We start from the raw sequence: 15,459 nt of genomic DNA, 5'->3' as shown, positions 1-15,459 counted from the left end.
TTGCCAGGTCTTTCATCCTAGCCTGCCTCAGTCTGGAAGCTCTGCTGAAACCTGTCTACCATGGGTGATCCTGCTGATATTTGAAACACTGATGGCATAGCTTTCAGCATGGTACAAGTCACCACAGTATGACAAACTGATAGATGGGTGCTGGGATTTCCTGCTTAGCCCAATGTATCTAAGAAATAGCTGGACCCTTGTAATGCCTCGTCCAGCTCTGACCCTCCATGTGTCCATACAGCTCTGGTTCTAGAAGTGCTAAAGAATCATGGTGACCTTTGTGATGTTTCCTTACAGGGTGGTGCAGGGGTCTGTGTGTGTCACACAGAAAGGGGCCTTAGAACTACCTGACACACCTCCCTGGCCCCACGTTGCCCTGTCCCACTTCCGCTGACCTGTCTTCTCATCCACACAGTGCCCTCACCATCAGCGATGCCTTTCCTACCACACAGGAGAGCCTTCCTTCACCTGGCACTGCTCACCCTCAACTCTGACCTGTGGTCCTCCTCACCAAGCCGAGCCTCCTGGGGTGTGTCCTCGGCTGACTGGCTGGGGAAGGCGTAAACCCCCTGGAATTCAGTACTTAAAATCCTTCTCCTTGCTATACTTCCTGAAGTCTTGGTGAGGGCTTTTTTTTGTTATGTTTGAGGAATTTTCCTGTGCACTCAGACCCCCACCCTGAAGAACACATCAGCTTGCTCAGGGCAGTGGGGTTGACTCTTTGCAAAGTCGCTTTCACCAGAAGCCCTCAGGCCCTGCCCCAGGCTGTGAGCCGTTTTCTGCCTTTTCAGGTTGGCTTCAGAGAAAGGTGGGGCCCTGGAGAAGACCAGCAAGTCCAGATTCTTGGAGTAGGAGGGAGTCAGAGGGACTCTAGTGTTCTCTGTGCTGGCGATTGTCTAGCATTTTCTCTCTAGCGATTCTCTGCTGATTCATTCAGCATTCATTTGGCATATTGAGCACTGTTCTGTTCCTAGGGAGCCCTGGTGGCACAGTGGTTAAATACTCAGTAAGTGCTCACTGCTAACCAAAAGATCAGGGATTTGAACCCACTAGCAGCTCCATGGGAGAAAGATGTGGCAGTCTGCTTCCTTAAAGATTTATAGCCTTGGAAACCCTATGGGGCAGTTCTAACCTGTCCTATAGGGTTTCTATGAGTCGGAATCGACCCAAAGGCAACAGGTCTGGTTTTGGTTTGATTATTCTGTTCCTAGTGCTGTGCTTTGTGCTGAGTGACAGTGAGGATGAGTTGGGACCCACCAGGGACACCCCACGTAGGCATGACACATGGAAACCATCACTGTAGAGAAAAGCTGCTGTTAGTCCACGGCAACCATCTGTGAATTCAATGGGTGAGAATAAACATTCTGCAAGTTGATGGACTGTGTCCACCCATAAATAAGTTTTGAGACTTGCTAGTTTTGTCCCCTTTATCTTTGACATAATGTCTGTTGACCTATGAGGGGCATTTGGAGTCATGTGTATTCATAAGAAATTGCACTAGTCAACACAGGAGCGGGTGCAGGGCAAAGGGAGAGAGGCGTTCCACAATTTCATCAGATATGAGAAATGTGCCTCACCTTTTGCAAAAGCAAACAAACCAAAATTCTGCTTAAGGTAAAGGCTGTTCTTTGCTGCAGGACTGAAAGAGAAGGTGCCACAAATGTTGAACAAAAGCAAGAAGAGGCCAGAGGTCTGGCGGTGCATCCTGTTTCTGATTGAGGCTGTGTTAGTCATGCCTTCCCTCTAAAATGGGGTGGTTAGTATAAGGAAGAGGTCACTCCCCCAGAATTACCTACAGCTCCTGGTGGGATTGGGAGGCCCATGCAAGAAGAGAGTTAAATGTAGGACGGTTTGTTCCTAAAATTATCTAGCTGGTGTCAGAGCATTTCTGGTTTGTGGATTCCCAAACTCCTTCCTAACAAATTTCTCTGTAAGCACTTTGACAAAGGTAGGGCTTGTCAGTGCTCCAGGGGTCCATTGAAGGCAATGTGCTAGGGCTCTCTGACTCTGGGACCCCCCAGAGCACTCAGCAGGAGAAAGCCAGGCTCAGTTTGCACCTGTCACAGCACGTTAATATAATGACAATGTGCAAGCTTACCAGGAACCCTTTGAAATTATCTAGCCAAAATTTGTTCTTGGATTTTGACAAACCTCATTTTGGTTTTAAGATAACTGTCCCTGGAAATTTCATGCACTGTTGATGGGAGCAACAACTAGTATACCCATTCTGAAGGCAGAAAATAGATATCAAAAGTCTTAAAAATAAAAGTTTGTACCAATTATTATCCAGTATTTCATTTTTAGGGATTTTTCCTGAGCAACAATCAGATATGTGAACACAGATACATTACAAAGATGTTCATCCAGTTTTTATTGACAGTGACCAACTGGAAATGGCCTAAATGTTTAACAATAGGGAAATGGAAAATAAAGTATGGTGTATTTACTTAATAGAACATAAAACCCACTGCCATTGAGTCAATTACTACTCATAGTGACCCTATAGGACAGAGTAGAACTGCCCCATAGAGTTTCCAAGGAGCGCCTGGTGAATTCGAACTGCCAACCTTTTGGTTAGCAGCCTTAGCTCTTAACCACTACGCCACCTGGGTTTCCAATAGAACATAATGTGGCCAATAAAAAATATTTTTCAATAACATAGGGAAAACGTCAAGGAGAAAAAAAAGGTACAAATTTTACATCCAATATGATCTTTATATATATTCCATATTCCATCATATATAAACCATATCATTCATATATATATATATACACATATATGGAAATTCCGGGGGCATAGTGGTTAAGAGCTAAGGCTGCTAACCAAAAGGTTGGCAGTTCGAATTCACCAGGCGCTCCTTGGAAACTTTATGGGGCATATATCTACAGAAAAAGACTAAATAGTCTGCCACTTTAGTATTTTTATTTTCATTTTTTCCATCTACCACAAATGAAAATCGTGATTCATTCACTTTCTCCTTGAAACTTCTCTAAAAGAGAAGGTTGCCTACTTTTAAAGTTCAGTTCACTGGAGAATGAAATTGAGACCAGCTCTGAGGGTTGAGAGTAGTGTAAAAAAAAAAAAAGTGTAAAGGATCTAAAAATGTGTTTCTTGTAAACTGATACCAATGCTAATAAAAACAGGAAAAGTCTTTATGAACAGGAATGTATAAAACAACAACGTGACTGTTTCTGGTATAGACACCTTATGACTGTGCAATCGTCTTTTAAAATATTTAGACAGTTTCTGTTCTTTTTATATAAAATTCCTTGAGGTCAATGCTTTTAAAAAATCATTGTCTCTCCCTCTTCTTCGAAGTGTCTCTATTATAATATAAAAAGTAAATATATACTCCCAGTTTCCTTATTTTAAATATTGTTTCTGGTATTACTTTAATATTTTTCTTGCTGTATAAATTTTCAGAAAATGCTAAATAATGAATAAGAAGGGTGAGAATGAGAAGGATGCTTTTAATAACAGTGTTGTATCCTTACTGAAAAGGGGCACAGTGGTGGTCCAGTGGTAGAATTCTCACTTTCCATTGGGAGACCTGGGTTCGATTCCCAGCCAATGTACTTCATGTGCGGCTACCACCTGTCTGTCAGAGGAGGCTTGTGTGTTGCTATGATGCTGCACAGGTTTCAACAGAGCTTCCAGACTAAGACAGACTAGACAGAAAGGCCTGGTGGTCTACGTACGAAAATCAGCCAGGGAAAACTTTATGGATCACACCGCCTGATCCACAATCAATCACAGGGATGGCACAGGACCAGGCAGCATTTCCTCCCATTATGCATGAGGTTGCCAGGGGTCAGGAGGCTGACTCCATGGCAGCCAACAACAAGGTCATTCTTACTGAATGACTGAAGGAATGAATAACTGAAGCCCAGAGTTGGTGAGAGTCATGGATCCCTTTCCCACCCGGATGGAGCTCTCCACTGGTTTCTGAGTGCTCCTTTGGTCTTTGCACCAGTCTCAATGACTTCTCCTCTTTCCGTTCCTGCTTAAAATGTGTTTTTTAATTTTGCTCTCGAGTGTGCAGGAGGGAGTCCCACATTCTGAGTGAACTAATTTAAAAGGCTCTTGTGTCATTTTCTGTCTTACTCAAGAGGACGAGCTATTTCCATGCACCCTGGCTGAGCTTTGGGGTGCCTCTGACACCCTGGAATGTACATGAAATACAAAGGGCTCCAGCCCTTGAGGGAGCTGCGAGCTCTGGTAGGATGGTGGGGGAACAACAGGACAGTCCCTCCATGGATCTTGTTCACCCCTTTCAGCACATCAACCAGTTGTCAGCTTCAGACCACCGGTTAGAAGTTAATACTAGATGGTCTTAGTAATATTGTTTATTAATATAAGTAATTCTCAATGTGAATGTACCCCATCTGATATGTTCTCTCTACTTCCCAAAAAGCCAAATGAACAAATGGTCACACAGTCCCATCTTTCTCATTCTCTCAAGATCTGTTTTCTTGCCACTCTAACACATGGTCCTCTCCATAAAAGTTAATGGTATTTGCACCTTACCCCCTCCTTTTAAACCGACTCTTTCTGTGAAACTACAAAAATGACAAGAGAAACAAAGAAAAGAAGACCACCATCAAAAGGAAGCAATCATGCATGTGCCCACTTGAGCCTAGCAGTCATGGCTCATGGAGGTGAGGAGCGAGCCTAGTAGCAGCTCAGCGCCTGACTCGTGGGAAATACTCATGGGAGAAGTTATCGATTTTTACTTTAACCTTGACTGTTTATTTAAAGTGAGCTGGCATCAGAAGCTCTATTGATAGCAGGATCCTAATTTGGTATGAGTGGAAACCTAAGATATCTAAGACATGAAGGATGATTGTAGCTTGAAAATCTGTCACTGGCAGTGTCATTCTCAGAATGTAAGGCACACTTCTTCCATGGCCCCTGAAGCATTCTTTGATTCATTAATGCGATGGAAAAAAATGAACCACAAAGGAGTCAACTCAACTGTCCTTGGAGCCTGTTGAGGATATCCAATATGTAAATTAAAGGTGTTGGCATAGACTGGAATTAGTAATCACCCTTCATTGCAAAATATTTATCTACAACCCTGTCCAGAAATGGTACAGGTAAACACATGCTAGCTGGTAGAAAACTTCTCTATGAATTTGAATAGTAGTGATAGAGTCACACTGAGATTAAGAATACGTGAGCGTGATCCAACTCATGGAGCTCCTTCAGCTTCTTGGTTATGGTTCATTGCTGCTGGCTAGTCATCTCTGGTCATGGCTACAAATGACACACTGTGTCCATGCAAAGAGGCCTGGACATTAACAGCACAGACTTTTCATGGTTTGAAGGGTTTTGGACACCATCTTGTACAATACTCTCAGCTTGGGGCAGGAAGGAATAAGATTAAGAGGATGAAACAGAAACAAAAAACTACGGCTATTCTGGGCACACTGAATAGAAGCAACTTAAATATACCTCCGGAAGTGCATGGACGGCCAGAATGACGTGGTCTGTCTCACAGCTGCAGTTGCTGGGAAGCCAAGAGTATTTGAGATTGATGGAACCCACCTGTATTTCAGATACTCTTCAGCGAGTGAAATAAAGAGGCCACTCCTTCTTGGATTTCAGTTGTAAACTCTGGACAAGATTCAGGAAGTTTACAGTGCTTTACGATGACTCCTTGTTTTTAGGAAAGGAAGTTGTGCCTCTAGGGTTGTGGAACTGATGAATGAGTATATAAAACATAGTAGATTCACAGAATGAACTGTTATTTGGTCATGAAATGGAATGAAGTACTGAAACATGCTATAACATGAATATGCCTTGTAAACATCATGCTGAGTGAAAGAAATCTGTCACAAAAACTCTGTATCGTATAATTCCATTTATATGAAATGTCCAGAACAGGCAAATCTATAAAGACAGGAAGTAAATTAGTGGTTGTCGGGTGATAAAAAGAGGGGAGAGTTAGGGGGTGACCGCTAATGAGTACAAGGTTTCTGTTAGGGTGATCAACATGTTCTAAGTTGGATTCAGAAGAGGACATGGAACAAGGGATATCATTGCTGATGTTAGATGGATCCTGGCTGAAAGCAGAGAATACCAAAAAGATGTTTACCTGTGTTTTATTGATTATGCAAAGGCATTCAACTGTGTGGACCATAACAAATTATGGATAACATTTTGAAGAATGGGAATTCCAGAACACTTACTTGTGCTCATGAGGAACCTGTACACAGATGAAGAAGCAGTCGTTTGAACACAAGAAGGGGATGCTGTGTGGTTTAAAGTCAGGAAGGGTGTGCATCAGGGTTGTATCCTTTCACCACACATATTCAATCTGATTGTTAAACAAATAATCCTAGAAGCTGGACTGTATGAAGAAGAATGGGGCATCAGGATTGGAGGAAGACTCATCAATAACCTGCGATATGCAGATGACACAACCTTGCTTGCTCAAAATGAAGAGGACTCGGAGCACTTATGGATGAAGATCAACATAAATAAAATAATAATCCTCACAACTGGACCAACAGCAACATCAAGATAAAAAGAGAAAAGACTGAAGTTGTCATGGATTTCATTTTACTTGGACCCACATTCAACATCCATGGAAGCATCAGTCAAGAAATCAAAAGATGCATTGTTTTGGGCAAATCTGCTGCAAAAGACCTCTTTGACGTGTTGAAGAGCAAAGATGTCACCTTGAAGGCTAAGGTGCACCTGACCCAAACCATGGTGTTTTCAATTGCCTCATATGCATGTGAAAGGTGGATAATGAATACAGAAGACTGACGAAGAATTGGCACCTTTGAATTGTGTCGGCAAAGAATATTGACTATACCACGGCCTGCCAAAAGATTGGACAACTCTGTCTTGGAAAAAGTACAATCAGAATGGTCCTTAGAAGCCAAGATGGGGAGACTTTGGACATGTTATCAGGAGGGACCAAGCCCTGGAGAAGGGCATTATGCTTGGTAAAGTAGAGGACTATTGAAAAAGAGGAAGACCCTCAACAAGATAGATTGACACAGTGGCTTCAACAATGGGCTCAAGCATGACAATGATAGTGAAGATGGTGCAGGACTGGGCAGTGTTTCATTCTGTTGTACATAGGGTCACTATGAGTCGGAACCAACTCAACGGCACCTAACAATGACAACATGTTCTAAAATTAATTGTGGTGATGGTTGTATATATCTATGAGTATGAAAAATATTGAATTGTATGCTTTAAATAGATGAACTGTATGACCTGTGAATTATAACTCAATAAAGCTGTTAAAAAAAAAAAAACTTGCATACTTCTTAAAAACCAAAATAAAAGTTTACTCTGAAATATGGTTACGCATACCTATTGGTATATGTTATTATATAGTGGTTCTTCCACAAAAATATTAATAGTAATTAACCGTGTTTAGGTGCATTTAGGTAACTTTCAAAATTATTTCTCCTCTTTTTTTTTTGACAAATCTTTCTCAAGTAAACATGTACCAAAAATGTTGTTAGGAAAAATCAATAAAAAGAAAATGACCAGGTTTTAGAAATGACTTTATACAGTCTTCCAGACCACAGGTTCATCTATTCAGCTACTGCATATGCTGCAGGCCTTCGGCATTCTTATGTTGGTTGTCCTCAGATTCCTCTAAATTACTCTGTATGGTTAGAATATATTTATGGGAGCAGTATATATACACATACACTCATAATATATATACACACATAATATATATATACAACCATAATATATACCCCACAAAGATCCACAATGTACATTAGCTTATTAAAGGCTCTCAGAAGAACTGCAATAAAAACAAACCAACAAACAAAAACAACACAGAACACAAACATGCTGAACTTGATTTAACTCATTGTCCCTAAATTTACTGATCCCAGAGCCATTCCTCTCCTGCAACACTTATGAAGTTGCCATAGTTACAGGTGTTGCTGGAAATTATTTGTTTAAATGAAGTTCTCTCTTATACTAGCCTGTGAACTCCTGAAGGACAGGGATAACATCTGTTTAGCTTTCCATCTTTGCTACTCGGCAGATTTTTAGTGTTCTCACGGATGTCTTCAATAACTCACTGAATACTTACTTTGCTTCCTCTCTGGCTTTTCTCTGAAAAGCTGAAACTATTGGGATCTATGGCATTTGCTTTTTCGAAAATACATGCTAAGAAAGGGGATGTTGAGTTTCTTTTCCGTCCCTGCAAAGGCAGATTCCACAGTAAGCTAGACACTGGAGCACAGTCCCTGCCTGCCCTATGGACTGCTCTTAATGTTTGTTTTTCCATCCATCACCGTTTCCCAGAAACAATTTCATCGTCTTAAAGAAATACGTAATCCAGATAACATGAAAATGACCAAAAAACCTACACAGGAACTAATTTCTCACTTCAGCAAAAGGTGTTAATCAATGTGTCTTGGTGGCTATTGACTATTGTTCTAGAAATTTTGAGTTTAGCAGGCACTGGAAATGTCATTTATTTTTCCTCTGCAATTGCTCAGCTGCCAGAGTTAGTACTCACCAGCTTCACCATCTGGTAAAAATCTCTCAGATTCCCCTGGAGTACAAGTTAGTCTCCACCTGCCAATCCCTCTTCCTGTGTTCATATTTACAGCATATCACAGGTGAGGGGAGGGCAGGGCAGGGCAGGGCAGGGCAAGGCTCTTAGTGGCTGTGTGTGAATCATGGCTTGTGTAGTGTATCAGAGGAGTAAACTTATCTGATCTTGTCAAGAATCAAAAACGTGGGTGTCGTTCAGCTGCTTCTGTTTCCCTGGCTGATCTTTCAATGCAACAGATGTGTTAGTGCTGCAAACACACTCACGTTACAACCTGGTGCTTCTTGTTTAGAAAGTTATTTTCCCTGCATTGATGGTATCGAGTCAAGGTCAGTGAAGACCCTGAAGCTTCTATGCAAACACCCCATTGTACTGGGATCTCAATGCTCTCTGTGAGAGCAACACAAACATGTGGCCTGATGCCACAGCCTGGGCTGCTGAGCTGGGTTTCCATGGGGGAGAGAACTTTCCCCCTCACTTCTCCCGCACACCAGGGCATGGTAATGGGGTGAGCACCCTCCTGTTACTCATTTACTCATTTGTCATTTATTTGACAAATGCTTGTTGAGCACTAACTGCATGCCAGACCCCATGCAGTTGCTGGGAATAGAGCAGCAAACAACATTCCCAGCATCTGCCCTCAGGGAGGTTACCTTTTAGTGGGAGAGACAGACAATGAACAAGTAAAAGAAGTAAGTGGAGTGATGCGTTGGAGTCTCTGGGTGGTGTAAGTGGTTGTCATGCTCAGCTGTTAATAGAGGAAGAAAGGCCTGGTGATATATGTCTGAAATATCAGCCGTTGAAAATCCTATGGAGCACAGTTCTATTCTGACACATGGGGTCTCCACAGGTTGAAGTCGACTCCATGGCAAGTGGTTGGTTGCTTGGGGTGATGGCTTAACGGTGGGCGGGTATTTTACTTTAATACAGTCTCAGGAGTGGCCTCTTGGAGAATGTGAAAACTGAGCTGAAATGTGAAGGAAGACTAAACCAGTCATCTAAAGAGCTGGCAGAAGAACATTCCAGCCAGAAGGGAACAGGAAAAAGGAAGTTGGTATGGCAAGAATGGAACAAGCAAGAGGTGCGTTGAGAAACGAGGCTGGAGAAGTAGATAAGAACCCACTCATGTAGGTGGATTTTTAAATTCTCCTTTATTACTTCTCTTGTAAGAATCATTCTTGGGAGCCAGAAGGTGTGTGTGGGGTGGGGTGGGGAGGAGATATTAGGAATAAAGTCAAGTTTGAATCAGTTTTCAAGAAAGTGTAAGGTGGGAATTAGATGCAAATAAAGCTAGAGAGGAAGGTAATGCCGTATGAGTTCAGGTCTGGATTACCCAATAAACAAGGTACACACTGGCCCAAATGTGCCTTCCCACCAATCTGCAGAGCACGATTTTCCTTGTCCCCCCACCACATCAAAGATGTGATTAAACCCATGTGAAATTGCTCACCACAGATTAGCAAGTAAATACAATTAAGCCTGTGTGTACCCTGCTCAATGCAAGTCAGTGCATACCATGCTTACTGGTTAATCTGAACCTGTGAGTGATCATTCCATGGCTGGGAGGGGCTGGGGTGAGCAAGGGGCTGACATGGGTGTGACTTCTTTGAAAAAGCCTGTCTTGGCAACTATTGTGAAGGAAGGTTTGGCCTGGGGGGGGAGGAGGAGAAGAAAGCAAGAGACAGCAGAAATGCTCTGGCCACAAGTATATGTAGCTCATTTCATTCCACTTGCTTAACTTGGTCCTGCTTCTCCTTCAGAGCTGTTGTGAGTTTTTAGGAGGTAGGGTTCTTAAAAATTTAGGCCACCATATATGCTCTGCTCAGAAAGAAATGTCTGAGAAGTGCCAACAGTAAGGCTGGGCAGGGAGGATGCTGAAAGTCTGCTGGCCAAGTGTGATTCCTGTGATGGATTAAATTGTGTCTCCTCAAAATATGTGTTGGAATCCTAACCTCTGTACCTGTGGACGTGACCTTATTTGGAAACAGGATTTTTTGTTATGTTAATTAGATCATACCTTTGTAGGGTGGGTTCTAAATCTAATCACTTCAGAGCTATAAAAAGAGCAGAACAGACACAAACATAGAGGGAGAAGAGAGAGACAGATGACTGAGACAGACACATCTACAAGGGTCTTGGGCAGCTACCAGAAACTGAAATAAACAAGGAAGGACTTCCTTCCAGAGCCACACCCTGAATTCAGACTTCTAGCCTCCGGAACTGTGAGAAAATAAATTTCTGTTCTTTAAAGCCACCCACTTGTGGTATTTATGTTATGGCAACACTACAAAGCTAAGACAGCTCCTAACACATGTGCTGCTTTCAAAAACGCAGAAATCTGTTGTCTGTCTTCTTAACTGCTCCTCTGCAGAACTGGGCGTGGGGTGGCCAAACAGGATAGGAAATAGAAAAATACATTAAAAATCACTGGAATCAGAGTAACCAAATAGATGGAAAAGTTTCAAAGCCAAAATATGCTAGAGAAAATAGACAAGTCACCTTCTCCCCCCACCAGATTCTGGAGCTGTTCAGAATGTCTCTCATGTTGTGCCCACGCCTGTTCCTATGAAGAGCGGCTGCTCTTAAGGGGCTTGCTGACCCCTGTGCATGTCAGGGAACTGCTCTGCCTGTTTTCCTGTGTCTGGAATTCTCTCTTCTTCCCCATTCTAGTTATTTCTTGACAACCCTGTGCTTGCATGGGTGAACCTGGGTGGCTTTCTGTTTGCCTAGGAGGTTGGAAACTTTTGGTACAGTGTCTGATCCAAAAATCAGCCTGATGGTGGTTGGCTTCTTGCCACCTTCCTCACAGTCTGGACCTGCAGGCACCATCTGGGGTTCCTGCAGAGGAGCTGATGGAAAGTGAAGATGGTGACAAGAGCCCAGAATCAAGAACTTGAGGATCCATTGACAATTTTCTTTTTTCTGATGGGGAATTCCACTACCCATCTGTCAGCCTGTGATACTGCGGTGGCTTGCATGTTGCTGTGATACTGGATGTCATACCACCAGTATTTCAAGTATCAGCAGGGTAGAGGAATTTTAGCAGAGCTTCCAGACTAAGACAGACTAGGAAAAAGGCTTGGAGATCTACTTCCAAAAATTAGCCAGTGAAAACTTCTGGATCACAACAGAATATGGTCTAATACAGTGTTGGAAGATGAACCCTCTAGGTTGTAAGGCACTCAAAATACACGGTGGCCACAACAATGGACTAGAGCATAGTGAAGATGGCACAGGACTGGGCAACTTTTCCCTCTGTTTTGCATGGGTTCGCCATGAGTTGGAGTTAGCTTCATGGCAACTAATAACAACAATGATGCGGAGTTACTATGTGAGCGAGGCCAATTTCCCTGGAGTCACAGAAGCAGGGGGTCTAGCTGAACAAGGGAGGACAAGAAAAGCTGAAGTAGAGTCCCAGGCACAGTGGGAGAAAAAAGTAGAACAAAATTCGAATTCACAAAAGTAGACCAGACTTACTCATCTGACAGAGACTGGAGGAATCCCCGAGACTATGGCCCCCGGAAACCCTGCTAACTCAAAAGTGAAACCACTCCCAAAGCCCACTTTTTAGACAAAGATTAAACAGGCTTATAAGACAAAGAGAAACACGCATGAAGAACGTGCTCCTTTGTTCAATCAAATAAATGAGCCCAAATGGGCAACTTCTGCCCAAAAGCAAGAAAAAAGGCAGGAAGGGACAGGAAAACTGGACGAATGGACACGCGGAAACTGGAGTGGAAAGGGGGAAAGTGCTTTTACATCGCGGGATTGCAACCAATGTCACAAAACTATATGTGTTTAAATTTTTGAATGAGAAATGAACTTGAGCAGTAAACTTCCATCTAAAGTACATTAAAAAAAAGGAAAGAAAGAAAAGAAAAGCTGAAGTACCTAAGTCGAGGAAGGAATGAGAGAGAAGCAGGATGAGAAACCCGGCAAGAAAGCATCAGGAGCCAAAGAGAGAGGAATAGGCCCCACGGCCCTGAACGCTTCCCGAGTCCTGGGCCCATTGCTGGGCCCCTTGCCACTGTTTTCCATCAATATAATCATAACAACCTTGCCAGTTATTGTGAGGATTAGGTGAGATAAAGTACATGAAGTGCCTAGCACAGTGCCTTCACACAGTGACTTACTACTGTGACTGTTACTTAAGATCATTATTGAAATGTTGGACTCGTGATTGGACACACGTTCTATTGACAAGACAGAATATTTGGGGTCAAGGCCATCCAAAGTAACCATCATCATCACTAGTGATCTTGATGGCATCTGTCTCGACAGCTGCCATTTGAGGAGCTGCAGCTTTTAAGTCTCAGGGACACATCTCCCCTCAAATTCGGTGCCAGGCTGGCTGTGGTGAGAACCCAGAATGACTGGGAGGAGAAGCAGAGCCTGGAAAGAGTGCCTCATCCTCAGAGCAGAGGGGCAGAGCCATCCCTTTGCATGGGCTTGCTGAGTGTCCCCTTGAAACTTGGCATCAGTCCCTACATCAAATCTCTGTGGGCCGTGTCTTAAGAAGCAAATAATGGTTAGTTTTCAAAGTTGGTTTTAGTCTTGACAGCTAAACCCAAAAGCATTTGGCCAACATCATCAAATGATGACTCAGCAGAGGGAAGCCTATCGCGTGCCTGAGCAAGACTTTAAAGAGAGTCAGGAACATTAATGTGACATGATGGCTTTGTCAATCTGCTGCCTGCTGGGTGAAATGCACACCAGACATCTGCGATGAGAACGTGAGCTGAAGCTTTTGCCACAGCTGAGTCACTGCTGGACCCTTCCCTAGCGCCTCTTTGCATTTCTTTCTCCATCTATGGTGACCTCCTGAAAAATGCTGCCCTCAGATGAATAGTCCAGACAGCACCAGCCTGTGTTAGTGAGTACATGAAACAGTAGGCTTTGTTGAAAGTCCTCTGTTCCCAGACAGTGGAAATTAAAACCAGCAGGACATTGTGAGTTACACAAAAGCCAGGAGAGGGATAAAAGAATCAGTGCTAGAGTTAAAAAAAAAATCAATCTCATCCTAATACAATAATAACTAACATGATAAAACACATGCAATATCAGAATAGAACTGGCGTTCTGCAGGTATTCAAGTGCTGGTGTGATTAGTGGTATCAAATCATTGAATATCTTTCAAATCAATACTTTAGGTGCACATTTAGGGATTCTTTAAATATCTTCTTCCAAGCCCCCTCCATGCTATTGGGTATTCTTCTGTAAAGCAGATCGGACTTTGCAGAGTGGCCTCCTCAGAGCGGAACTCAGCCTCCAGGAGGAGGCTAGCCTGACCAGCCCCCCTAAAGATAGGGGTGGGGAGCTATCAATGATCTTCCCTTGGGCCAGCCAGGTCAGCAAGGCAGAGTTGTTTTTACACAAATGAGTGTAATTTGCTTTGTATTTATTAAGGCACGCCCACTGAAGATGGATGCAATGTTGCATCCTGGGTACCTTCCCTGAGCAGGCCCACCCCTGCCAACCCGGGGACAGAGCCCAGACAAGAGTTCTGCCTTGGGAAGTACTGATGTCTTAGGTACAAAAGAAACTACTATCTAACATAGATCCTTTAGCATGACCAATTTTAAAGCTATCAGTTTGTTGTACTGTGATGGTTTTAGTGTTGCTGTGATGCTGGAAGCTATGCCACCAGTAATTCAGGTTTCAGTGGAGATTCCAGACTAAGACAGACTAGGAAGAAAAGCCTAGCAATCTACTTCTGAAAATTAGCCAATGAAAACCCTATGGATTATAGGATATAGTCCGAGACTTGTACTCGCTTACTTTGGACATGTCACCAGGAGGGGCTGATTGCTGGAGTAGGACATCATGTTTGGTAAAATGAAGGGCCAGTGAAGGTGAGGGAAACCCTCAATGAGAAGGATTGATACAATGGTTGCAACAATGGACTTGATCATACCGGTTATCATGAACATGGCACAGGACCGAGCAAAGTTTAGTTCTGTTATATATGGGGTTGGCATGAGTCAGGCTGACAATGGTAATTAATAACAACAATGTTTTAAAGCTACACAGTGAAATGCATTTGCTAGTCACAACAAAGTTCCCTCTTCTTTTCTGCAAGGCTGCCATTTCCATTCGTTGACATGACTTCCTGATCCTGCAGAGTGTTAGACAACATGTTTTTCTTCAGCCACCTTTGTGGTTCACCACACCCGGGACACATCCAGTGCTTCCTTTCCCACCTTTGACAATGGCTTTGCCTTCTAGAATGCCTTCTGCCCCCGCCAGCTCAAATTTTGCCCAACTTTAAAGAACCAGCTCAGATCTACTCCTAACGTCTTTCTTGACTACTCCTACCTGGAGAGTTCTCTTTTTTCTCTGAACCAGGGCTTCAAACCAGTTTGTTCTGGTTCAATCCCTTGTTGAGAATTTGCATTTCCATCCCAGATATACTGAATCAGAATCTACATTTTATTCTTTGCCCATTTTTTAAACTGGATTTTTTGTCTTTTTGTTGTTGAGCTGTTGAAGTATTTTGTCGATTTAAGAGATTAGACTCTTGTTGGATGTGCCATAGCAAAACATTTTTTCCCAGTCTGTAGGTTCTGTTTTAACTCTTTTGATGAAGTCTTTTGATGAGCATAAGTGTTTAATTTTTAGGAGATTTTAGCTATCTAGTTTATCTTCTGGTGTTTCTGTAGTGTTAGTTATGGCTCGTATTATGTTCATGCCATGTATTAGAGCCCCTAGCATTGTCCCTATTTTTTCTTCCATGATCTTTCTCGTTTTAGGTTTTATATTTAGGTCTATGATCCAGACATTCAGGCAGCTAACACACACATAAGGAAATGCTCGAGATCATTAGCCGTTAGAGAAATGCAAAAAAAATACAATGAGATACCATTTCACCTTGATAATACTGGCATTAATTAAAAAAAAAAAAACAGAAAATAAT

This window comes from Loxodonta africana, chromosome 25, assembly GCF_030014295.1.
Source record: "Loxodonta africana isolate mLoxAfr1 chromosome 25, mLoxAfr1.hap2, whole genome shotgun sequence".
Taxonomy (NCBI): Eukaryota; Metazoa; Chordata; class Mammalia; order Proboscidea; family Elephantidae; genus Loxodonta; species Loxodonta africana.
This window is presented reverse-complemented; position numbering follows the sequence as displayed.